Source organism: Augochlora pura, chromosome 11, assembly GCF_028453695.1.
Source record: "Augochlora pura isolate Apur16 chromosome 11, APUR_v2.2.1, whole genome shotgun sequence".
In the NCBI taxonomy this organism is placed as follows: Eukaryota; Metazoa; Arthropoda; class Insecta; order Hymenoptera; family Halictidae; genus Augochlora; species Augochlora pura.
This window is the reverse complement of record NC_135782.1, coordinates 6,626,798-6,651,707: the sequence shown is the minus strand read 5'-3', so window position 1 is coordinate 6,651,707 and position 24,910 is coordinate 6,626,798. Positions and strand designations below refer to the sequence as shown.

At 41.0% G+C, this 24,910-nt stretch overlaps 1 long non-coding RNA gene across 2 annotated transcripts in view; it reads right to left on the bottom strand.

Annotated features, from left to right (window-relative positions):
- Window positions 1-1,481: 1,481 nt before the first annotated feature.
- LOC144476878 (uncharacterized) overlaps window positions 1,482-24,910 on the bottom strand; it is a 45,476-nt gene continuing 22,047 nt past the window's right edge. Inside the window, exons 3-4 of one of the 2 annotated variants that reach the window (XR_013495090.1) lie at window positions 1,716-1,910; window positions 1,482-1,635 (exon numbers count right to left, since the gene is read on the bottom strand). This is a non-coding gene — a long non-coding RNA (uncharacterized LOC144476878). The remainder of the gene's footprint in view (window positions 1,636-1,715; window positions 1,911-24,910) is intronic. The other variant, XR_013495091.1, reaches the window with a different exon arrangement.

Here is a 24,910-nt window from a genome sequence, read left to right as displayed (position 1 = left end):
CTTCTAGTATTCTCTTGTCTGTTTTACTATCCAATCTTTAAACAGAATTAACGAACACAGCTCGAGATGAAGCAAAATTTTCAAAGCATAGATATTATCTGTACAAAAGCAAGTAAACCATCAGCGCTGTCAACAACTATCGCGTTCATCTAGATGCTCCGCGCATGAAAATCGCGCCGCAATACATTTCCCGTTCTTCCATCAAAGGACACGCAACAGCACGATTCAGTTCTCCCGTCGCCGTATGCAAAAATCTCCTGGCGCGTTCGTAATTTTTCGCGCAGGCACTAAAACAATCCACGGACCGGGACCGTTGGCATTCACCGAACAACAATGCGCCTTCATGGAACGATCAATTCCCACAGAAATTCCCGCTGACTAATGATCAAATACGCGAGAGCAGACCCGCTTTCAAGTAGCGCGGCGCGGCGCGGCGTCGCGCGTCCCATTCGACAAAGAATCTTATTATAACTGTGTCAATAATTGTCACTGAAGTTTCCGCCGGCACCCGTATAGATTTCCACGGTGGAACACGGGCGTGCCGAGGGGTGGTGCACGCGATCTCGGCGAGAGGCCCACCCCCCCCATTGAATAAATGATAAACCCGGTAAACAGGGTCCTTTTCGTCTCCTCTCCTGTTCCGCCGGGCTGAATAGCGCGGAGACACGCTCCCCGGGATCCGAAGCTCTTTATTTTTCCGCGGGCGTGTTTTCCGTGTCGAGCCCGCGCGGCCGCGTTCACAGTCTGCACGGATAAATAGAAATTTCTGCCGGTGAAAAGGATCGGGCTGCCCCGGCCCGTCATTCAGACCCGGAAACCGTTTAATGTAACGCCCGAAGAATGCGTGGAAATTGCGCCGGATGCGACTTCTTTCGATCCCGAGTCTGAATAATTACGCGACCCGGCCACGCCGTCGATCCTCGCGAGATCGTAATTGTTGCAACAAAGATAGATGGATTTTATTTGAAATCTTAGGCTACGCGGGCCTACAGAGTGCATCGAGAATAAATTTTATAGATGCACCATAGCATGCATTTTTGATTTTTGAGATGAATATTTAGTTGACAAGAATGTCATCTCGAAGACATAAAATACTTTCTTGCTAACCGAATACATTATTCGGTTGTGTCAAGGTATATAAGTAAATTATATATAAATTATATTAAATTATATAGGTGTCATAATACGTTAGCAAATTATATCGTTGATATGATAAGGAGAATAACATTTGTTTAATCTCGTAACACCGTCCAAGACGAATTTCTATTTCTATTACACTATGGATTATTTTATTTTAATGTATGGTATGCGATATGCACGGAAATGGACTATTATAATTAATAAATCAATAAAGTTCATTTGTTATCTAATGGAAGACGTATCTGAAAGTAGAATTCCTCTGGCATCTGAAATTTTCGAGAAACATTAATTATTTTAATTATTTCTTTAACGAAAATATTAGTAATATTACCACCTTTTGTCGAAAATTCTATAAATTGTTCAGCAGTAATTTTCTCCGCCCAGTTTCAACACCGTCTTCGAACGTAAGGTCTCTCGACAGGGTAGAAATCGTTTTCAAGAGAAGGCAATATTCATCCGTGAAAGTAGCACGCTGTCTCGCCGCTGTTGGTACTGCTGAAACTTTTTCCGGTGTATTCAATTGTATTTCAACCGAGGCGCCGTATTCGAGTCACTTAAACCATCCTGGAACTTACAGAAACCGTGACATCTGTTCCCGGGCATCCTATTACCACCCCCTTTTCGCCGTGACTTCGCTATATAAATGCCAGTCGATAATATCAGTTCCTGATCTCCGCTTCGACTTCGTCATTCTCCAGAGTTCCATGATCGAATGAAGCACGGTATTGGACCGCGAACTCGACGAACACGTGGATCCTCGGCGAAGTTACCTGTCGAGAAGCTTTCGATTAGACATCGTCCGACCAGAGTTCAAACGAAACCACGAATCGCATGTTCCATCGCTTAGAAGTCATAATTATAGTATAATAATGTCCTTGGAGACGAATTATAATTCGTATGATGTGTAACCCTAGTCGGTGGTCTGTTCTCATAATTTAATCCCTTGCCAAACCATTTTCTTTATAATTATAATAATTAGAACCACTTCGATCTTAATCATTTCGTAGATGAAAAAGAGACTTTATATTTTTCATCTTATCTTTACATTTAATATTTAATTTTAATATTTAATAAGCTTTACATTTATTATTTAATATTTATGGCGACGAGGGAATAGAATTTTATTTTTATTTCGCACCTAAGAGCTTATTATTAGACACCTCTACCACGAGTTTGATGAGGACACATTTTTGAAAATATCTCTTGCAGCCTTTCTGTTATTTCTAATGCAATAGCAAATGATTTTGCTTAAAGCTGAGAACTGTATAATTGAGTGAACGACTCAAGTACTCTGAGTAAAAATTAACAAAGCCTCGCGAGGGTTAATATTCATTGGTTCCGTTCTGAACCCTCATAAGGACCACGCACTGTAAATCAGCGCAACATCAATCCGCGCGCGGATTTCACGTTGTTCCTCTTCGGTGGAAACCGCTGCGGAAATTTCGTCGAGAATAGGGTAACGGCCGTGTGTGTAGAAAACGAGAAAGAAAACCGTGCGGAATTTATGCGAGGTCCTAATACGCGGCTCCAGCTACCCGTTTCGTTTCGTATTCATCCTTTGTTGCCGGCTCTGTCCACTTGCGGCCGTAGTTGTTCACACCTCGGTGAATTTACGACCCCGGCGTATCTCCTGCGCGAACTATACTCCCGCCCAATTATTTTCCGAAGTTCCGTCTGATATGCCGTAGCAGCTCTCCGGCCTCTAAACGAGCCGGTAATTTGAATTATTCCGAGGTATGGCTGATTTAAGACCAAAGGGAACCGTCTGCGAAGTTTAGATTAAAGGCGTAAAATGAAATCTGAGGCGTTCCCACCGCACCCGCGCCCCTCGTCCTCCTTTTGTTTGTGCCCCGCGAATTTTGTTGCGCCCCGCACCGTCAGCCTCCTCCTCTTTGCCGTCTTCCAGCTCGCGATCCTCCCCGAAATTAGGGGAACAACGCGACGAGCGGCGAAAGTGGACCGACAAGCGGCGAGAAAACTAGCTGCGACGGCTGAAACGTCTTCGTACACTTTTCGCTTGGAAATAACTTCGTATAAACAAATGACGCGTCACTGAAACCTGTATTAATTAACAGTCTCTCCTATCGATTACTATAATGTGTAAAACAATTTTTAATATTGAGTTTAATTTAATAAGGAATAATATAACTTAGATTTAATTATCGATAAGTAAATACTTTCCCGATTTTAACGTTTTACTGTCTGCTATATTATCCTTTCAGAGTACAACACAAAACATAGTTGTCTGACAAACTGTTTTTACATATGAAAGGCTATTAATTAATTCAGGTCCCGTCGGTGTACCATTCGTTTTTAAAAAGTTATTTCACAGCATCCAAGCGTAACTCTTTTCGCTCGTTGTGCGCGTCGCGAAGTTGCTTCGTGTAAACAGGAGCGTAGAAACAAGGGTCGACAATGCCCCGCTATCTTCAGAACGTATCTCTCGAATGTCCCACGCAGCCTGCTGATATTTTTCATACGTTTTTTCCTCCTCTCCCCCCCGCCTCGGCAACTGCGAAACGTTGGCGGCTAATTTTCGGGGACTTTTTTGTAAACGCGTTAGCCCGGACGGTTTCGCGCCGGCTTCATTTTAAAAAGGAACGCTCATCCAGTTCCTGTAAAATGTAATTCGCCCCGAAATCCGAGCACGCGTCTGCTCGCGGGAAATTCGCGGCGAAGCTTCGGGGCAATCTTCATGAAACTTCATTCGAGACGCTGGCGGGGGAGGATCGGCTAACAAAGAAGATTTTTCGCTTCTTAATAAGAGTTTAGTTTCTCGAGGGCTCGCGGCCGTTTTAAGGGCAAATTATGTCTCGCAGAATTGTAATACGGACGAGAGTTTGGCATAGCGTTGTCGCGGTTGTGTTATTAATTATCAGACTGAGGATTTTATGTATTTATGAGAAAACTGAGTTGGCGTTATTTAAATTAGCAGAGAAATTCAAATAATTCGAGATTGTGGATGCGAAATTTCCAATTGGCGAAAATTGTTAATGAAAGAGATTGCTAAGGGATGATTGTCTTTTTTAAGTAATTGTACTTAAAAAAGTACAATTGTACTTAATTTTTAAGTAATAGATTATGGATGCGAAATTTCCAATTGGCGAAATTTGTTAATGAAAGTGATTGCTAAGGGATGATTGTCTTTTTTAAGTAATTGTAGACAATTTTTATTTTGCATAGAAATCTGCAAGTCTGCCGATGGTAATGTTAAATTCGATTATGTTTAAGAGATGCTACATTCGCACAGTTTCCGAGCTCGAGCTCCGTGTTCACGACAAACTCAATTAGCTTGATAAACTTCGACTAAAATGTCCACTCTCTTTAATCTTCTACTAATGCCCTTCCGCTTCCATTCTTCTCGGACTAGCTACAATGTGGGCTCACGTTACGCTGCGTTATTATTACATAGTGGCAATGCGGATTCGCTCCTAAATGCAAATTAAACTTTGCTGAAATGCGACGATAATACTGTGCTTAAGTTGAAGCATTTAGATGCTGTTTTCGGGAAATGTCGACGTTGTTCACAGTTTCACGGTGATTCTTTACAATATCACAGTATCACGGTCTTGCATAATTCGTACACTACCGTGGGCTACTTAGAAATGTTATTTTTACATTCAAATACATTATATAGTTGATATAATTCAGAGTCGAGGGAATCAAATTTTGTTCGAGCAATATTACAAATAAGTGAATAAAATTCAATCCGAACTTATAATTTAATACGATTAAATTATATTCGACCTAATCTTTTGAATAAGTTATTCGAATAAAATTTGATTTGAAAAATATTTCGAATAATTAAATTGATCGAATTATATTGGCCATATATGGCCAACAATGTTTCTTAGAAGGGAATTTCAACTGCTTTTCATCGATCACGAGATTGTTGTATATTTCTCGAAAATAAATTGCTCGACGTTGCAACGGTTCGAAGAATCAACCACCGAAAGCGTCGAATAAATCAATCAATAGAATGATTCGCCAAGCTTCGCGACGATCGAACGAAGAACCGCGTCAAAAGCGCCAATTAACGTGTTCCCGGTTCGCTGTACCGCAACGGAGAGCAAACAACGTAATCGTTCTGAATCAAATTAAATTCGCAGTGTCCTTCGGGATGAATGGAACGTATTAGTACCTGCTGAAAACTGGAGCGCCGCGATCTGTTGGCTCCGGGCGGGGTGGGGCGTGGATCCGTCATATTCAAGAGTGTCTCTTAAGGACGGACTTATTACGACCTTTTCTACTCGAGGACAATGATTCAAGAAATTTCTTTCAATGCCCTCTTTATCACCGTCGTTCGAACGAGTGGGCGGATCCTCTCCGGCAGCGGCGGACGGTCCTCTTATATAATATCTCTTTAAGGGTTGAAAAACCCCCCCGGCCGGTGTAACCGAAAGAAAACGGTCCGCACAATATTACTTCCGATACGGTGTACAGGGTCTGTCGCGACCAGCTGTTCCACGGGGTTCCGCGGACTCAGACGAAAAATAATTACGACCAAATGAATGCGCGGCCGTTTTCTTTCGTCGGCGGAGCCGCGACGGGACCCGGCCAACGTCCATTCACGCGTAAAGATGCGACGCGTCGCGACGAAGGGCTTCAGAAAATATTTTTCCGCGAAACGAATTACTCGCGAGCGTTCCCTGGTTACCAGAGATCTCCAATTTACTTGAAACCGTGTCATACGGCTCTTCGCTGTAATTTCTTAGATTGTTCGTGGTTTTTATTATTTAGATATTCTCAATTATTCTGAATAATTTTAGAATATTTTTGATCATGTTTTTGCACGCAATAAATTGTGTTAGAATATTCTTTGGTAATAAGGAGCTTTTTCATTTTCTTGAAACCATGTGACACAGTTTTCCACTGTAATCTGGTTACACGAGAATGTCTCTGCGCGAAACGAATTGCGTAGGAGTGCTCTTTGATAACAAAGGGATTTTTAATTCACTGGAAACCGTGTGACGTATTTCTCTACACTAAGCTGATTTTTATAAACGTAACAAGGGTATGTTTTACAACATAGAAAATATTTGATTCTTATAATAATATTTTTACAAAATCCGCAAAAGTGAAAGAAAAATTCAGAAATTAGTCATTTTGACTGCTGCGATAGTTCCAGTATTAATTATTCTAGAAAATTTATGAAAATATTTTTGCATGTGATAAGCATCCTTCTTCAGAACAAACGTTGCCATTAAAATAAAATTCTTTCGTTAACGGCACACTTTTATGTCCCTCATAAATTATACTTAATTGTAGCACGGTCCGCTCAATAATTCCAGGCAAAAGAGTTGCCTCGTTCCATTAAATCCCAACAAGTTTGATTCGCTGCTCCAGGCAAACGGCGAACGCTACTTTCTCACTTATCGCCCCCGAAACACTGCGAAGTGTACAAAACAGGACTGCCGTCTGGAGTTCGAAAGAAAGCAGAATTTTCCGATAGCCGTCGAAGAAGTTCGCTTTAAGGGGCATCCAAAGATTTTCCGACCGGCGCGCGACCCTTCAAGGATTAAAGAATACTCCAATAAGCAGGCGAGGAAAAATACGGCATTGGGAACGGGGTACACGAGTGAAAAGGGGCGGAGAAGAAGGGGAGAAGAAGAAGAAGAAAAGCAGAGTAACAAAGAAGACAAGATGGCGCCAGCGCGCTTTTCACCGGGCCACGATATCCTGGGATCCTTACGAGGTGGTTAAGTGGCGTCGAGGGGCGGTCCGGCGGTCGTTCGGTGCACCGCAATTTTCGACCTTTAATTTTACGTTTTTTGTCAAGCGGAGAAAGGTCGAACGAACCTGGCAACTCTCCCCCTCGTTCTCCCATTCGCCCCGTGTTCGCGGGCGAATGCGCGTGCAGGAGCATCCGCGGCACGCTCGGCCCCGTGAAATATCTTTGCATACGTTTACGTCCATGTAATTATGCCGTCGGTTACGTGGCTGCACACCGATTATTTTCTCTCGCGCGAGGACGAGGCAGGGGACGAGGCTGGGCAGAAGAACAAGAAGAAGACGAAGAGGAGGAGGAGGAGGAGGATGAAGAAGAGGAGGAGGAGGATGAAGAAGAGGAGGAGGAGAGGCTTCCACCCTCTTTTTCATCTCCGTTCGACGCGGCGAGAGTCCGGCCTGGCGGCGCCTTCGAGAAAAAGAACCACACGTATATACCGTGCGGCGAGCTCCGCGTTCCGAGATTCTGAAATCGTTCGGCGGGCAACAATTTCAGGGAGAACGTTGCACGTGAAATTACTTCATCCGACCGTAAACAAATCGGGAGCCGGGAACTGACAACGTTTACGACGCGCCGCCGCCGCCGCCGCCGTCCACGTTGAAACCGAGCCAATCATCCTTCAACGTGGTCCCTTTTTAACCCGATCAGGCTCTACTCACGGCCGGACCGACCGGATGAATTATATTTTGTTGCGGGAAAAGTGGAGTTCCGTAACGAGATAACATCGCCCGACGACGTGTGAAATTATTGAAAGCCGTTCGCCGAGCTTGAAATACGATTTGATCACACGTCTCGCTTATTTTTCGCGCCAGCGCGCTCGCGCACCGGATTAATCCACGCTTTATTGCCCCGTTTTAACGGCAGTCGTCCTCAACATCTCATTACTCCTTTATTACCCGCGCGCTCGCCTGCCGCGTGACCATCCGCACAAGCATTGTCGGCCCAAGAAGCTTTTCCGATGAGGCGAGCTCGTTCGGTCGGTGAATTCGATGGTACTTTTATCGGGGCATTTGGAGCAGAAGTAATTTCTCCTGTTCTTGCGATTTTTCTTCAGTATTAATTGTTTATGACGGTACTATATTTTTCATTCTTAGGGTTTATACGAGTATTAAAGGAGGATATTTGAGAAAAATCAGCTACAATATAGTATATAGTTTTACAAATCTAATTTTAAAACTTTGCTCAATTTTCTGCAATATACTGCGCACGAATTTTAGATTGAAAACTTTATTATTATTCGTGGTTTTTTAATTTTAGTATTAATTGTTATTAAAACCCTGTTCGTTTAAATCTCACAGAACAAATATTTAAGTCAGTTTCCTAGAGAATTTTCAAGTAAAATTACAAAGAGAAGAGTAACATTTAAAGTTCGTATTTCTAAAGAGCATTGTTTCATTCTCTTTAACCCTTACAGAGCTGTCTAAAATGAAAAAAGTATAATAGAGAAATTATCAATATTTCATATCTGAATACCATCCAAATTGTTGTATACGCGTTTGATGTTGATCCGGTTTGTATGGCCGGATTTGTTTGTTCACGTTTGGTGCAATGCTGTAGTAATATAGACGTGTATTTGTTCTATCTACACTTTATTTACAACACTGTACAGGTATACTATTTGCGATTGTTGATGATGTTTGACTGCGTTTTGTTTGAATGCGTTATGTGATCTTAGTTTGATGCGTTATGTATGAATGATTACTGTGTTCTCAGTTTGATGCATTATGTATAAATGACTAGCAAACCGGACGAACTTCGTTTCGCCACCAGATGGCTTCGTTTTTTGTAATATTTCGTTTGGGGATTAAAAGATGAAGAAAAGTTATTTTTTTTGTTTTATAAACCATATTGGTTTGTAGTACATGCTATGTATCAGAGATGGCGCTGTATGTGAAAAATGATTTTCCCTGTTTTCCTGCTTTTCTGTTGAAATTTTTCCAGAATTTTGGTTGCTATATACCTCACGGAGCCCGAGACCTTTCCAACGAATGCAAAACCGTGGAAATCGGTTCGTGCGTTCTGGAGTTATAGCGTCAGGAAGGAAAACTCGACTTATTTTTATATAATAGATTACTGTGTTCTCTCTTTCGTTCGTCGTGTTCTGTCTGTTGTCACCTCGGGTTTTGCATTGATTGGTGGAGGATAGTTTTTAGTGGAGGAAATGAAGTGTTTTTGATTGGAGGTGGGTGTGTCGCAGGGAACTTGGAACGAGGAGTGGGAAATTTGGTAGAAAGTTCGGGTTTGCGTCGTCTTCTTTGTTACAGTAAAATTGATGAATGTTTGTCCGTGCAACGGTACTGTAGGTCTGTCACACGTGTTGTCCGTTCGTCGAGTCGAGTTTCGCTAAGTACGGTAGTCGTAAAGTAATTTCGTTACTCGTCGTTCGTCGGATTTTTGCCTATTGTCGATTGATTCGTATGTTTATGGCTTAATAACTAAAGAGGGACGGCTAGGCACTTTCGACCATCGGTGTTGCCGTCGCAACACAAATTATACTACCAATATATACCTACATTTTTTTATTTTTTTATTTATTCATAATCCTTGCCTATGCGGCTTAGGATGGCTTCCGGTTTACAAATTTTCCTCCTTCTATTTGTATAATATATACCTGCATCAAACTAATATTAAAAACAGTGCACAGATCCCTGTATTATGCAAGGAATTTTATTAAAAAAATTCAAGTGATTTGGTCCAATTTGAAAAAAGTCCATATGCATCAAATGCATATTATGAATCTTACAAACATAATTTCTCCAAAGAACACCCAGCACCCGTCAAGTTCTCTAAAAGCATCTGAACGATTGAAAAAGGACGAGACCCTGATCTCCGCGGATCTCCGGCGAGCCGATATTTGTTGCTTGAACAATTTTATCTCGGTAAACCACGTAAGTATGCTGGATCACACGGATTTTCAATTAACACGCGTGGGAAAGGCGCAGCCTGCAAAGGAGCTTAACAGATTAAGTTTGCGCCGATCGGTATGACCAATTTGCATACTGCGCGTTTCACTTTCTACAGTTAACACGGCGTCCCTACCCTTTATCTCGAATCTCGACGCGAAGTTCCATCGGTCTATGTTAAAGAGTGATCGCAGCTTATCTTAATAAGACGATCAGCCTAGCGCGGGCAACGAGACCTTCGAACTCCCAAGTAAACAAATTTAACGCATTGTTCCTGAGACAATTCGTAATCCACGCGACGGCACCTTTCGTCACGGCAATATTAGCAGTAATCAACAAATATATCGCATGAATGATAAAATAAATTTAACGTATAAGAATGAGTCACGCAAGTCCCGTCTCCTTTTTCGTCAGCGACGCGAGGGTCGAATAACAATTATATCCGTGCATCCGTGTCATTCCGCTTATCCTGTACAATCTTCGTCCCATTAGCTTGATCAACGAATGATCGCTCGCATCCAAAAATGTTGATAGCCGAGACATCTTTTATTAAACCGAGGAGGAATTCCCGGTTCGATGACTGCCGTTAAAGAATTCCAATCCCGTCGATATTACTCGATGCAAATTTGCGGGTCGATCGATATTCAAGACACCGCGTCGAAGATTAATTAATGATCGCTCATTTGCCGCTGCGAAAAAAAAGCGCGCCGCGTTCACCTCTCGAGAGGTGACTTCCGCGTGCAGCACGGTGCAACGAAGGCACGGCCGTGTGTGCAAGCTCAAAGTCGAGTCAAGGCCGCGTCGCAGCGGCACTAAAAAAGGAAACTTATTTGCAGCGGACCGCGCGAGTGCCGGTCGGGAATAAACTCGACAGAACGATATTGAGGAGAGGGTCCGGGGGGGCGGAGGGAAGCGGTTCGATTCGGTATCGATAGTCGATGCGCGGACGTCAGGAAAAGATTCCCAGCGGCCTTGACCATGGCGCGAACCGTCGTCGTTCAGGTCGATCTGTCGGAACATACTTCTGCTCTCACGGTTATAGCGCGGTGCCGACGGCCGCGCATAAACATTCGAAATTCTCGCGAGAAGCACAGGACCACCCCGATATCTGTTTACCAGCAGATTTAGTGGCACGGCTTCCATTACTTTCGCGATCCTCTTATCCCGCTTCGGCCCGTTCTATCAGGCTCGTAGACCTTTTGTCAGGATCTTCGCCGTTAAATGGACAAACGACCGACTCGTTTCCCGCGCCCACGCCTTTTTCCACCTCTTCTAATCAATACGCATTTCGCGCGATTTATTTTGATCAGGAGACCCCCCGGCCGCCATATTTACTGCCGCTCGAACGGATCGCGCCGGCCACCGTTCCGCAAGGAAACCTTACCGGCAGCGCTGTACGTCTCTTTCTGTCGGTTAGGGGAATTGCCAACGAGGTGTTAGGTAGTTTTTCGAATGATGATACAGCAACTGAGCTGCTTTACAAGGGTTGAAACTCGAGTCAAGAATTCAAGAGCTATATCTTTTGTCTGAATCTAATAAAAGACTAGGAAGATTTGTTTATAACTTTTTACAATTTTTTTAACAATTAATAAATAGTAGACTACGTAGATTTGGACGAGAGGAGTAACTTTTGTTTAAAGACTTTTTGTCTATCTTGTACAGTTTGCGTATTATAATATATAAAACGTAGCCGAATATTTGGGGGTTAATTTCCAACCCTTGCAGTGAATTTATGCGAGAAAAGAAGGGTAGGGGATTATTCCTTGTAAATTCATACGTCGAATAAATATTATTTAACACGATTGCAAACAGCAGAAGTGAAATCAAAATAAATTCTTTGCTGTGTTAATTTTAATGCGTTTCCCCTCCTCATTTTTATCATAAATTATCGTAATTGAGAATCTTGGAACAGTGCGTTAAGATCTCAGCTCGAATAATTGTTTGAAGTGAAAACAGTATAAATGAAAGAGTTTTAATTAGAATAATAATTGTTATAACAATACTTATTTTATGAATGAATAAAAAGTGCAGTATTACAATAATGAGACAATAAATCATACAAGTAGCAAATAAAAAAGAATTAAGAAAATGATTCAAAAGTAATTCTACAGGGAGTTACAATGGAAGAGACGAGTGATGAAGACAATTAAATAAAATAAAAGAATAGAAAAGAGAAAGCATGGAAAATAATAGAAAATAATAGAGAATTCATTAGAGCAATAAAATATAAAATTAGTTTAAATAGAAAGAAAATACATAAGAAGGGAAGAAGAAATAAATGACGAACAAGTGCTAAATAAATGGAACAACTAAAAACTACCACAACGGTATAAAGTTGAAAATAAATCTGCCGACCATGATTTTTGGGTGAAAGTGTCGATTGACGGGGAACAATGAGCCACACGATTCATCCGCACGCGTTTCAACACTTTTAATGGACACCACGCACTCTCGTGTTTCACGGCGCGCATACCTGTATGTACGCGGATGTCGTGCCGTAAGCAACCAGGTACACCCCGGCATATCGCGTTACGTCGTAACGTAAGAAGCGTGAAAATGAAACCGGACATTACACTCGTGGAATATAAACCATTGTTGTATGACATAATAAAAGGATGGCTTAGAGAGAAACGGGCAACAGCTTGTCACTAATCCGTGACAGGTTGCGACTTGCCACTCCCGTTTCGTCTTATTCATTTTGCAACAAACTCTTACCGTTGCATCCCGTGCTGTCAATAATAATTAATTGTACCACGGGCTTACCGGGTGACCCGCATAACTTCGACACTTTAAATATGACCGACAAAAAGCGGACCGTGGATTTTATGTATTTATGACAGGAATAAATTAATCGGAAAATGGTAAGGATATTAATTAAGGAGGTTCGTTTGCATTATTTGCAAGTTATTCAAATAATTGGAGAGAGAGGTAGTAATGAATATCTACTCATCAATTGTGGGTTTTATGATAAAAATAAGTGGACAGATTACAAAATAGTGAACAAATGAATAGACTACTAGAAATATTAAGATCGAATTCATTTAACTTTTCTTAGTTGCAATGTAGTTAGAAAATGTCTATCTTGAGCATTAATAATAGATTAAAGTACATAAAATACAAAACAGTAAATCCGGGCAAAAAACGCAACAATGCTGATTATTTTTATATCATTAAAAATATTAATACACGTAAATTCTCGTACACCCCGTATTTGTTAAAACGAACGCTCTCGTATTTGTTAAAATCAATGCCGGCGGCAAAATAATGGCTGACGAAATCAAAGTATTTACAAAATAAGTATTTCAGGAATGCGTTATCTGGTCTGTTTGGTTGACACTTGACACCGTCTACAGATAATCAAGCGCGGCCGACTCCGGAATAAATACGTACCGATAAACTGTTAAAATGACGGCTATAAGTTCAGGCGAATCCCCTTGGCGATTCATAGCCGGTGCGCGTATCGTTATCATTGCGAATCTTATCGCGGCCCGGTGCGTTCAAGGCTACGAAATGAGTCACTGGCCGGGGCGATGCAACGAGACGCGCGAAGATAATTACCGTTCCGCGGGCCGAACCGCCGCGCCGCGGCTTTTAACTGGTCGGTAGCCGCACGGGGAAATTAAATCAACCATCGGCCAGGTGTAATAAATTACACGGGGTACGTTCTTTTCCTCTCCCCTCCCTTCTACCGCGCCGCGAACGATCCGCAGACTCATTTCGATGCCTCGCAGCCGATGCATTCTTATCTTAGCGTGGTCCCATGGATACGCTTCGAATGGCACGCGAGGTTATAGGTAAAATTCTGACTCGCCTGAAAGGTGCCGAAGGGTCCAGTAGATCCTCGCTATGGAAACCTCGGGTACTTGCAACACATCAATACACACGGTTATGTGGGCGAGCATTTGTACAGGATGCTTCATAGCACGCGAACCGGGTAGGATTCAATCATGATTTCAGTGTTATTTCGAATTTGATTTCTTTTTGCGAAGTGACATTGCTGTGATACGTATTTATATGTATATATAATGCATGTAGTGCCTATAGTGTATATAATATAGTTGCATAAAGAAATGATGCACTGTGAAAAACAATGCCTGAAAGACACCTGCATGAGTAAGGTATGTAATATTTATTTATTGTTGTAAGTATATATTATATCAATACAAAATAAATATATCTATTTATTATATTTATCTTTATTTTATTTTCATATATTATTTAATGAAAATATTGTTTTCATTCTATTTAAAATATAGAAATCAAAATAAATTACTACAGACATATATATTGCTGTAGAATAATTATGAATAGATCGTCGATCTTTATGCAAAATAAAATCTCTCTACCTCGATTGCAACAAACATCAATCACATATAAACTTACTTTGATCCCTAAAATAATTAATAGACTGAAAATAACGTAGCACTGTTAAATCTTGCCCCAGCAATTGCTGCTTTCTGTTCCACGTATTTAGATTTGCCATGAATGCATCAAATCTCTAGTTTAACCACGAATGCAGGACATTTCATAACAACAGAATTATAGAAACATGAATTATACAAATTTTCATTTCACTTAAAATTATAATCGCGCAGCTAAAATTGTTTGCACGTCATACTGGCAGAATGTAGGCACCTGTTTCCACGTGACATATGCAGAACGTTCCATTTGAAGGCTATAAATAAAAAGAAACTTGTCTATGTATTAGCTAAAGAGATTGCAAGATGCACGTATGAATATGAATGCATAATGAAGATGATTAACATAGAATATTCCACTTGGAGCTTATAAATATAATAAACTGCAGAAACGTATCTGCAAGATTTTATACGATTTCTATCAAATACCATTTACAACAAATACCATTTATATTGAACACAATGTATTAGCTAAAGACAATGTGGTATGTACGTTTAAATAAAAATGCATCACGACGATCATTTGACATTTGATTATGTGGATACCATTATAATTAAGAGGTACCGTGAAAGCCGCTGGCACATTTGTTGGAACGACCTGTACAGAGTAAGCATCCTCATCGATCGCCCCGAATCTCGTTTTCTTCGCCGGTATTGGAGAACGCGAATGGTGTAAAAGGGAAAACTGATCTCGTCGTTTCTATTTCGATGTGATTCTTCATTACTCGAAATCCATTTCGACGAGCAGTTCTACCTTCGCAGGAATTTGATTGTCTACGATATTCTTGAGGACATGTCCCGTCTCGACAAGTTACTACAGATTAATAGGGACAACAGAGTGATCCGTGGATTAATACTGATCCATATTAATCCGCTCCCCGAATTTATCGCGCTCACATTCCAAGCCGCAAATACCGCATTATCTGCACGTTCTACCTTATATATACATATTATATAAGTCTAGTAGTAAATATAGTAGTAAATAAAATAATATATATTTAAAAATATTTTATATAAATTTAAAAAATATTTTCTTTGGAAAAATATAGCCACGGAAAAGATTATTGAAGATAACTGGGTGAGTCCATATATATGTTTTAATAAATTTTAAATGGTTAATGGAATGAGTTATATAGGAGGCGGCCCCGGCCCATGGCTAGTAGGTCCCACCCCCATTCAAATGATCTCAGGCACCCCTCATTTGCCGGAGTCACAATAATTTTGATACACCCTGTATAATCAAGGTATCGTCCGCTTTCAAAAAATATCTCGAAGTAATTAAAGCAATCTTGATATAATGCCAACCTTTCCGGATTAGTTTTATCCTAAGCGATTTATCCTCTTTTCATAATAATTTTGCAGATGTAACTTTTCTACGTTCAACGGATTAACGCAAACTCTGCTATTTTTACGATAAATCGATATTGTTGTAGTGCTATTTATACAGCAGTTTATTTTCGAAAAATATCATAGTGCAATTAAAATCCATTTCGATGCCGGAATGTCCACCTTCCCTGAATCAGTGTAATCTATTCCGTTTTCATAATCAATGAATCATCGCGGGTATATTTATTGTACTATTTTAATTTTTTAATTATTAACTCTATTTCAATAATACTGCCGATCGATTAAAATAATTTTCGCTGTGATAATATAAATAATATAACATAATAAATCAATGGCCAGAATGGTTATAGAATTACTTAGAGGGTAGTTCGCTTTAAAAAAAATATCATCGATAGGTTAAAACAATTTTTCGAATAAAACAGTGACTTATATAAACAACTCACTCAATATTGTGACGATATGAATTTATTTTTATTCGACCAATAACACTTCAATCGAGCTCGCGTTCGACGCGTTTCAATTGCTACGATTTCAACAATCCATCGCAATCGTTTATATCGAGAAAAAATCAAATTTTAACTACTTTCGTCATTTAATTGTATCATTAATTGTATTAATGAGTAATTGGATTTTTCGAAGGTATTTATTCAGAGTTCCTGACAAAATAGATATTCCTTAAAGAAGAGGGAGAAAATAAGAATTCGGGGTTCCGCGAATTTCGAGATCTTAAAGTTTTTTGAATTTGACATCCGCGAGTCGAAAAATCAAATTTCGATCCATCTCCTGTCCGCATCGATCGCATACACACTCCCTACTAATTTCGATTTGAACAAAAAGGAGCCGCGTCAACGGCTGAGAGTAATCTACTGGAAAATCTACCGAGCCACGTATTAGCGTCCCCAGTGGCTCGATTTACCGGCAACTAATCCGAGGAGCCAGCTCCGCTACTCCATCTCTGTTCATGATTCTACGAATTACAGCCGACCGCCTTCATCTCGAATTCCACATTCAGCGGACCGTCGTAAGATCCGCGTAAAAGTCTTTCTACTCGACAATGATGGCGGCCGTTCGTCGACGATGAAACATAAAAAAAAAAGGAAGGGCCGAGGGGGTGGACGAGATATAGGGATCGACGGAACGGTCCGATACGATTGGCGGGAACTGCGATCGTAAATAAGCATGCCCTCCCTCCCCCTCCCGCCGTCTGTGTACGCGTGTGGAAACGGTCCGGTGTTCCGTGGTGTTCCGAGGTGTTCCCGGTGTGTCTCGGTGCCTCGTGAATCGTAACGCTTTTGTAACTATACGTCCGAAAGGAAATTCCTCCCGGTGCAATAACGATCCTCGACGCCGCCGCGGAGGCGCTCCGGAATACTGCAACACTTCGCGGGAGAAGGGCACTGAATAGACCATAACGGTAACCGTTATCGTTACCCACCTATCCTGGCCCGATACGCCCAATCAAACGGTACCTGTCCGTACGCCGTGCTTCTTCTTAACTAGAGGCTCTCTCTCTCTCTCTCTCTCTCTGTGTAAATCGTGCCGGTTGTCCTATTTTCATCTGATAATCGATAACACTCTCGCCGGTGCTCGTGCACTCGGAGCTTCTACGATTCCTGCACGGCGGAACGCGCGGATCGCTTATGGTCGCGACGGGGACATCCATTTCGCTCGCTTTCGGGTTTTTCTGGCAACCGATTCGGGACGCTGAGATGTCCGTGATTTTTAAGAATTTTTTTTCGGAACAGCTGTCAGTTGAGCTTGTTCGACATTTCAGGAGGGTTTTATCGAGCGTTTAGGTGGTAGCAGAATTTTTTCTATTAATAATAGAGTCTTTTTATTACGTATATATGTTTTAAATATAATTAAATATAATTAACCATCTTCGTAAATTTTTCTTATTTCAAGATATTAATAGCTAATGTACCACCCCCGTAATCATAAAATTACTTCCATTGGAAATTGTTAATTATATTTCTCTATTCGAGCACGTGCTGTAAAATAAAGTAAAACAATTTTATAAATTCAATATTATGATATTTATAGGTTAACGGGCGGCAGTCACTTTTAGATCTTGATAAATTTAGTGTAAAGAAAAAGTTACAATTTTTAGAGCAAAAGCTCGACTTAACTATAGCAGAAATTCTTATAGAACTTAATAATTTTATAAACGTTTTTAATTTATCAACGATGGTTTATCGATCATGTTCACCACAGAATATTTTCTGCCAGTAGTGTAAAAATGATTGAAACTACAAAATCGTACATCCTAAAAGCAATTCGCCCACTTCCTGGTAATAAATAAGCCACTCGACTCGGTAAATCATTACAGCACGGCCTCTAGAACGCATTATTCGCTTTATCCATTCACCTTTTGTGTACTACAAAGAGCATACGAAATACGATGCAGAAACAACAGATTTTATTAACAGGGAAAACCGTGGAAAGATTATACAACCGCTGGCGAAATGTATTCAAATATATTTTAACATGCAGTAACTTCTTTCCAAACTGGGTTAAATAAATTACATTAAACGTTAAAAGGATTATGCTATGAGACGTGGTCAAAATAATTTGCTAAAGTTAACGAATTTACTAAAAATTACTAAAATGATTTCTTAAATTCTACTATTTTCTGGAGTGACAGAAAAAGATTATAAACTTCACATGATATATTCAACCTCTTACTACCTTTTTTAGTCATTTTAATTTTAGTAATTCCTTATTAATTCAATTACAAAGTTATTTCTAATTAATGAAATTCAATTGCTTAGTATCTTGTGGTAGTACTCCTAATGGATTACGAATTACATTTTAATTCAATTAAATGGAGATCTGAATTACGAATTAAAATATCATTGAATTATCATGTACTGAAACTATCATATATTGAAATCATCATGCACTTAAATGATCATGTAACTGAATTATCAGCTAATTAAATTATCATGTAATCGAATTGCTTCGTAATTATAATTCCTACGGTAATTCATTTGCAATTCCGCAGTGCCCGATGCCGGAAGCGAACTCGGTCGGCGCAAGTAGCCGAGATTTCCGTTCGCGGAACGCTGACAGGCGTCGCGAATACCCGAAGAAATGAAACCCGGCCTAATAGGAGCAGGAAACGAGAACGCAATTATGAATTTTATTTTACGGTTAACAGGAGGATGGCCGGGGCTCGCAATTAACCCTTTGCGTTCGCCGGATAATCGGGAGAAAAAGTTGGCCGTGGCCGCGGCGGGTTGCAGTCGCCGCGGATATTTCATCGAGAAAGTTTCCGCCGACGGAATCGCGTATTATCAACAAACGGAAAAACTCACTCGGTAGCGAGGCTTGTTACCGGGAATGAAAGGTTGATGGCGGACACCGGCCGGGGGTCTCTCTTCTATAATGGAATGAAAAATTCTGTTCTTTCGCCCCGATACCGTTGAATGCAATTAGCGCATCTGGACGCGAGGGAAAATGCCCGTTCTTGCGATCTACCGATCCGAAATTAACATCCATCGCGGTTTTCATGTTCCGCGAGCCGGCTTCTTCGCGAACGAATCGAAATTGTCTAAATCAATTTTTAGAAACGGCGACAGCACAAAGAAATTGCGCCTGTAAATCTATAAATATTTTAAGAAAAAAGGAATTAATCTGCAGCTAAGCTATATTATTATTTTATTTTACTTTCTTTCACAATATTATTTTAATTCCTAATTATCTTTCATAAGAAGGCTTATAGATTAGCGTTGATTATTCTGACGCCTTCGTAGTTTCGCGTTTTATTCGTCCACTCTGCTCTAAAAGCGACGCTAGAAGAGGCCAGGCTAAATTATTCAGATTGGTAATTGGACGTGCGAGACAGATACACAAATCTCTCCTAGAAAATGAAACTCAATGTGAATTCTGCAATCTGCCACTCACAGTCCGGTTCATCATAATTTCAAAGTGGTGGAAATTAGCTGGGGGCGAGTGATAAATACGAAACTCCGAAAAAATACGAACGAGGTCTAGAGGTAAGAGCCAGACAGAGAAATTCCGTGTTGAATTTATAAAATCGACAGACACGCGGGATGAAATCTAAGCACTGAAATAATGAGTAATGAGCAGTCCGTTCACGTGACGTCCGAACATGGAAGAGACAAAAATAGTGCATGAAATCTAGTTATAAATTCGAAGCTTTTAATTAGAGAAAATTGGAAAGGGAAATCTTATTATACTTTAATTTTCAACTTACTGGCATTGATGTACAAAAATAAGAATACCGAGTTAACTTAATTTTAAATTATTCGAATAAAATTCATTAGATTTTATTTTAATTCAATATTCAATATCGTTATTTCTTTCTTCTTATTATCGATAATTTTTATTTTTAAAAATGACCCTTCCATTTCCGTCATTTTTATTAGAATATAAATTAGCAGCTCGTGTTGCTGCATAAAAATAAGAAGACCGAATTGACTTGGAATTTTCGCTATTTTTATTAGAACACACGTTGGAATGAAGAATTTATTAAACCTATGAGAGAGTCTATAATTTCATCAATATTAAAACAGCTGAATATTGAGTTCATTCTAATTGGTAATCGATTTAATCGCAAGCGATATCGAAGTTTGAGGCGACAGCTTAAAGAATACTTCGCTACAAGCATTTTCCATTCAAGTATTCGATTGCAACAGCAAAGTTTAACCAGCAATTTCGCTGACACCCCGTATGTTCATTCGGAGCATCATATTCGTGAAATCCGCCACGTTCCACCTTCATTGATCGCGTCTCGTTGGCAAAGGGTTCTCCGGAAGCGTGTCGTGTTATCGAAACGCGTTAAGTGAATCTCCCGTCGAGATTCGATCGACTCGCATACAGAGATAGAGAGAGAGAGAGAGAGAGAGAGAGGAGGAGAGAGAGAGAGAGAAGGGTAGTGAAAAGAGAAGAGAAGAAAGAAAGATAGAAAGAGAGAGATAGGAAAAGGAGAAGCATACGCGATAACACGTCTGCCTCGCGAGGAGGAAAGAGAACCGCCACGCGAAAGCAATCTCTGCTTTCAGTCCATGGGAATATCCGTCCCCCAGCAGACTGCCAGTCTCTTCCTTGCATCGCGTGCAACCATCCCGTATGCACCCCGTGACGCAGCGTTCGATTCATCCCCGTGCGGAATTCCGCGACGGTTCCACGCTAAATCGCGAATTATTCCGTCGAAGATCGAGGGAATGCGCGAACACCTTCGTAAAGAAGATAAAGCAATACGATCGAAGCTGAACCTTATCTGAGCAATGACCGATTAATATATCCATCTCTGAACCTAATCGCTATATCCTTTATGCGATATAAAAATTGCTCGCATCGTTTGCATGAATCAAGAAGCTCGTTGGAATTTCCACCGTGATTTAATAATTGTAATTTGTAAATTGTTTCAGTATTTTTGCTTAGATCAATTACCTGTCTCTCAAGCACCTGTTTAAGCCTGAGTTTGAAAAATGTCTCGCATTCTTTTTTTCGAGAAAATTATACTGTCACGAGAAGAAAGAAGTTAATTAAGTCAAACTATGTGGAATAAATGTTCATTCAGATTTTATTCGATATTGTCAACTAAATTCGTATTCGTCGAATAAAATTTGATTTAGTCTATATTTTCTGTCCGTCATCCGAACTAAATTTCGCCCGACTCTGTAATGGATCTACCTCGTAGCACAGCGTCTATAAGCATTACACAACTTGTATACATATAATACAGCTTTCTGCTTTATGTATCTCCGAGGAAACAAAAGTTTCGGAAGACGGGCAACATACGGAGACTGACCCCGGTGCGCCGGCACAGCGAGCAAACTATCGTACATTCGCGTACGTCGAATCTTCGGAGATCTCTGGTCATCGCGCCAAGTGCCCTTCCATCTCCTGCGGAGTCGGAGGAGGATCGAAAATCCGACTTCGTCCTCGACAGTAGGCCAGCGAGGAAGTTCCAGGCCCAAACTGGCTGCGATCGTTCCTCCCATCTCGGGTTGTTGCCGAGTATCCTCGGACGAAATCGAGGACGGTCTCGAGTTTCTCGAGTCCATGCGGGAAGAACTGTTCGCCGACAGTTCGCGAAGTGCCCTCTCGTCCAACTCCGGGGAGGGAGGGAGGGAGGGAGGGTTGTACGGCGGGGTGGTCGCGGGCCGGTAGCAAACGAGCGAAGTTAGCTGAAGTCGGCCGACTCGGCGAAGAAGCGACGAAAGAGGGATCGGGGAGAACCGATCGAACGCGTTTAGCCTAATCTGATCGATTCCGGCGCGGAACCGGTGTCTGGCCTGCCACGGCCCGACCCGGCCCGGCCCGGTCCGACGCGACGTTCCCCGCAAGTTGCTCGCCTCGACAGCCCCCGTTCGCCGTTTGCCGATTGAAGCCCCGCAGCGGCATCGTGTGCAGGCTATGGCTGGGGCCTCCCTCTCTCTCCTTCTCGCCCCATCTTCCATTCTTCCAACGTAGCCGTCCCCGACAATGCGGCAGCTATCGACCGCGGACGTTGGACTTTAAAGTCGGGGAACACGTCAGCAATATCCTGTCCAGCGGTCTCCTTGAACCGAGATTGTCGCGTGCGAGGGGATATGAATAGCCAGCCGGCGCGCGGCGCGGCGCGGCGACGAGACGTTTCTCCCAGTCGCGAATAAAAATGCAACCTCCGCCTGCACCGCAGATCCTCTACGCGACGCTGACTTTCGGTTCTCGCACACGCCCGACCTCGCGCTCACGACGATCAGTTTCTGACGTACTTGTTGGAGAAACGCTCCTGTCAATCGCAGGCTCTTATTCCACGCGAAATAACAAAATAATAAAAAACCTGAGTCGAGGATAAATATATTTTTCGAGATGATAATAGTTTTTAAGATATTTTTAGCAAACAATTTTTATATAATAGAAGAACTAGTCTACTAAACAATGACGTATTTTTTTATTTCTTTTATTGTCAGCAATGACGGAAAAATAAAATGAAAATTACGTCGAAGTTGGTTGACATTGATGCGAGTTACGAATAGACTGCACTCTTCGCTAATTGTCCCAAATAGATCGGTCGTTTCTCCGAACAAGATTGAATTATGCACGCGCTTAGTTCGAAGAGTTTCAAATCCACGTCGTCGCGATCCCCGCAAATTATAAAGACATCCAAGACCGCGGCGCTACGCGGTTTAAATCTAAAGCCATCGTGCCGGCCGTGCGTCAGCGGTGGAGCATCTAGCCCCAGAAATTTCAGACAGTCGTAAAAATGCTAATTACCGTGTTCATTAAGACTTCATGCCGGGGCCACGGATTTTCCGCGACCTTTCTTCCAAGTTTCATCCGAAACGTGACCGCGGTATCCGCATTCCCGCGTACCTCGTGCTTCGTAATCGCGCCGCGGACCATCCATTCCGCAATAGTAATCGTTCAGTAACGCGGACACGCCTGATATTATCTCGCGTGAACGTGGTCTACCTACGACGATCCTTCCTTATTATCTCTCTCACCATTATCTATTATCCTTCTGTCCTTCTATCCGCCGGTAATCAGAGCGACGGCGGCGACCGTTCGCCGCGGTCAACGCACTCCCCTAATCGTTCGCCATCTCTCTTCCGAAAACGACGACACGACTTATACGTCTGCGTATTGCAAGAGATCGCTGGAACACACTTCGTTTGTTCTAACGATCCGCAGAAATTCGCTTCGTTCGCTTCCTTCGAGGACGAATTGACCCTGGAAATTGTTCTTCGTTATTGATCGACTCGTTTATTTTATAAAATTCATTCTATAAAGAATGCTGAAATCGTTGCAAAAGTAATGTTATTAGACTCAGAATATAAATGTTAACATGACCAGAATATTTGAAGTATTGTTGAGTTTTTAATCATTATTGTGTTTTATTTAAATACTTCGATTTTTTATATCACATCGTATTATTCCTTTCCTCCTTTTTTTATTATTTCTTCATTTCTTTATTCTTCATACATCTTTCCACATTTTATTTTTTAACATTAATAAGCTATTACTATTTTATAATTGTTATAAGGAGATTGCCATCAGATTTCTTTTACAATTACTGATTGAAGATATTCCTACAAGAAATTTTCTTATAATTTTCTTTATAGAAGCGTATGTTATAATACAAATAAATCTAATCTTGTCAGTGTTGTCAAAATTTGTTAGTTATCATTTTAAATAACATAAATCATAAAACAGTATACACTAGTTGCATTCAAACGCGACAGTTCTAATAAAATATACAGAGAAAATTGATCAATAAAATGATCACTGGTACAAATAATGCTAATAATTAATTGCAAGCATAATTAACAATATTCGCTTCCCTGATTAATTTGTCATACGTATCAAATATCTCGTCGAATTTCTCTCGCCAAATAAATTCGCATCGACTACGCTGAAGATGATCTATTTTTATATTTCGCTTCGAACACCGGCTCGAATTTTCGAAGCGACGAAACTATAAGCCAGTAGCAAACCGTTGGCTAGCTACATTGCAGCGCGAGCAAGATAAACGAACAATTCCAGTTCTACTCGCGTCCGAGACCGGACCGATTGGTCGGCTCGATTGCTTGGCTTCAGAAAGCCCCGCGACTGCTTCTCCGGCTGGCGCCATTCCGAATACAGTGCAGCTCATTTGAGCGAGTTACGCGATTAGCTTCGCGAACCCTTCACGACTCCTCGTTTAATCTGACAAATGCGCCCAGGACCTTTCACGTCGGTCCTGACCTCGGCCCTCGAGGACACCCCCCGGTCCGCGTTCCTTATTGGACAATTAGAGACCACGCGGCGAAGGGTTTTACCGGGGAAAGTAAAAACTATTGGAAATTCGTCCGGCAAACCGACGGTAAAACCTTCGAAATGAAGATTAAGTTGGCTCTTTGCTCCCTTGATCCTTTAAGTCCGTCCTGCCCTAACGAAACCCCTGAGAAACCTTTTTAACATCGCTGTTGCCCTCTGAAAATCTGACCGAGTATGCTCAGGATCGTTCATCATTCTATTTATCAATTTTTTTTCTCGACGGATTTTTTTAAGGCACTCTTTCCCTGCAAGTTAACTTTTCTATAGACGTCAGTGGAATATGCGATGACTTGTATATCCTGTATGCTGATCGTTTGTTTTAATTTATTGTTTTTCTTTAATTTAATTTTTATACTTGTATCTTTAAAAAAAATTATTCGAAATATTTCTCTAATACTTGAATGGAATTTTATTCAAAGAATTTATTCGAAGTATTATTCGAATAATATTTTATTCGGAGAATATACTTATACATATATATTATAATACTTATACATTCTAATTTATTGATTCTATGTCAGATGATTGGCACAGTTAAAATTATGTTCGTCAACATCAAATTTCACACCATTATCACTGTAACTTTAAAAAGAATAATTATT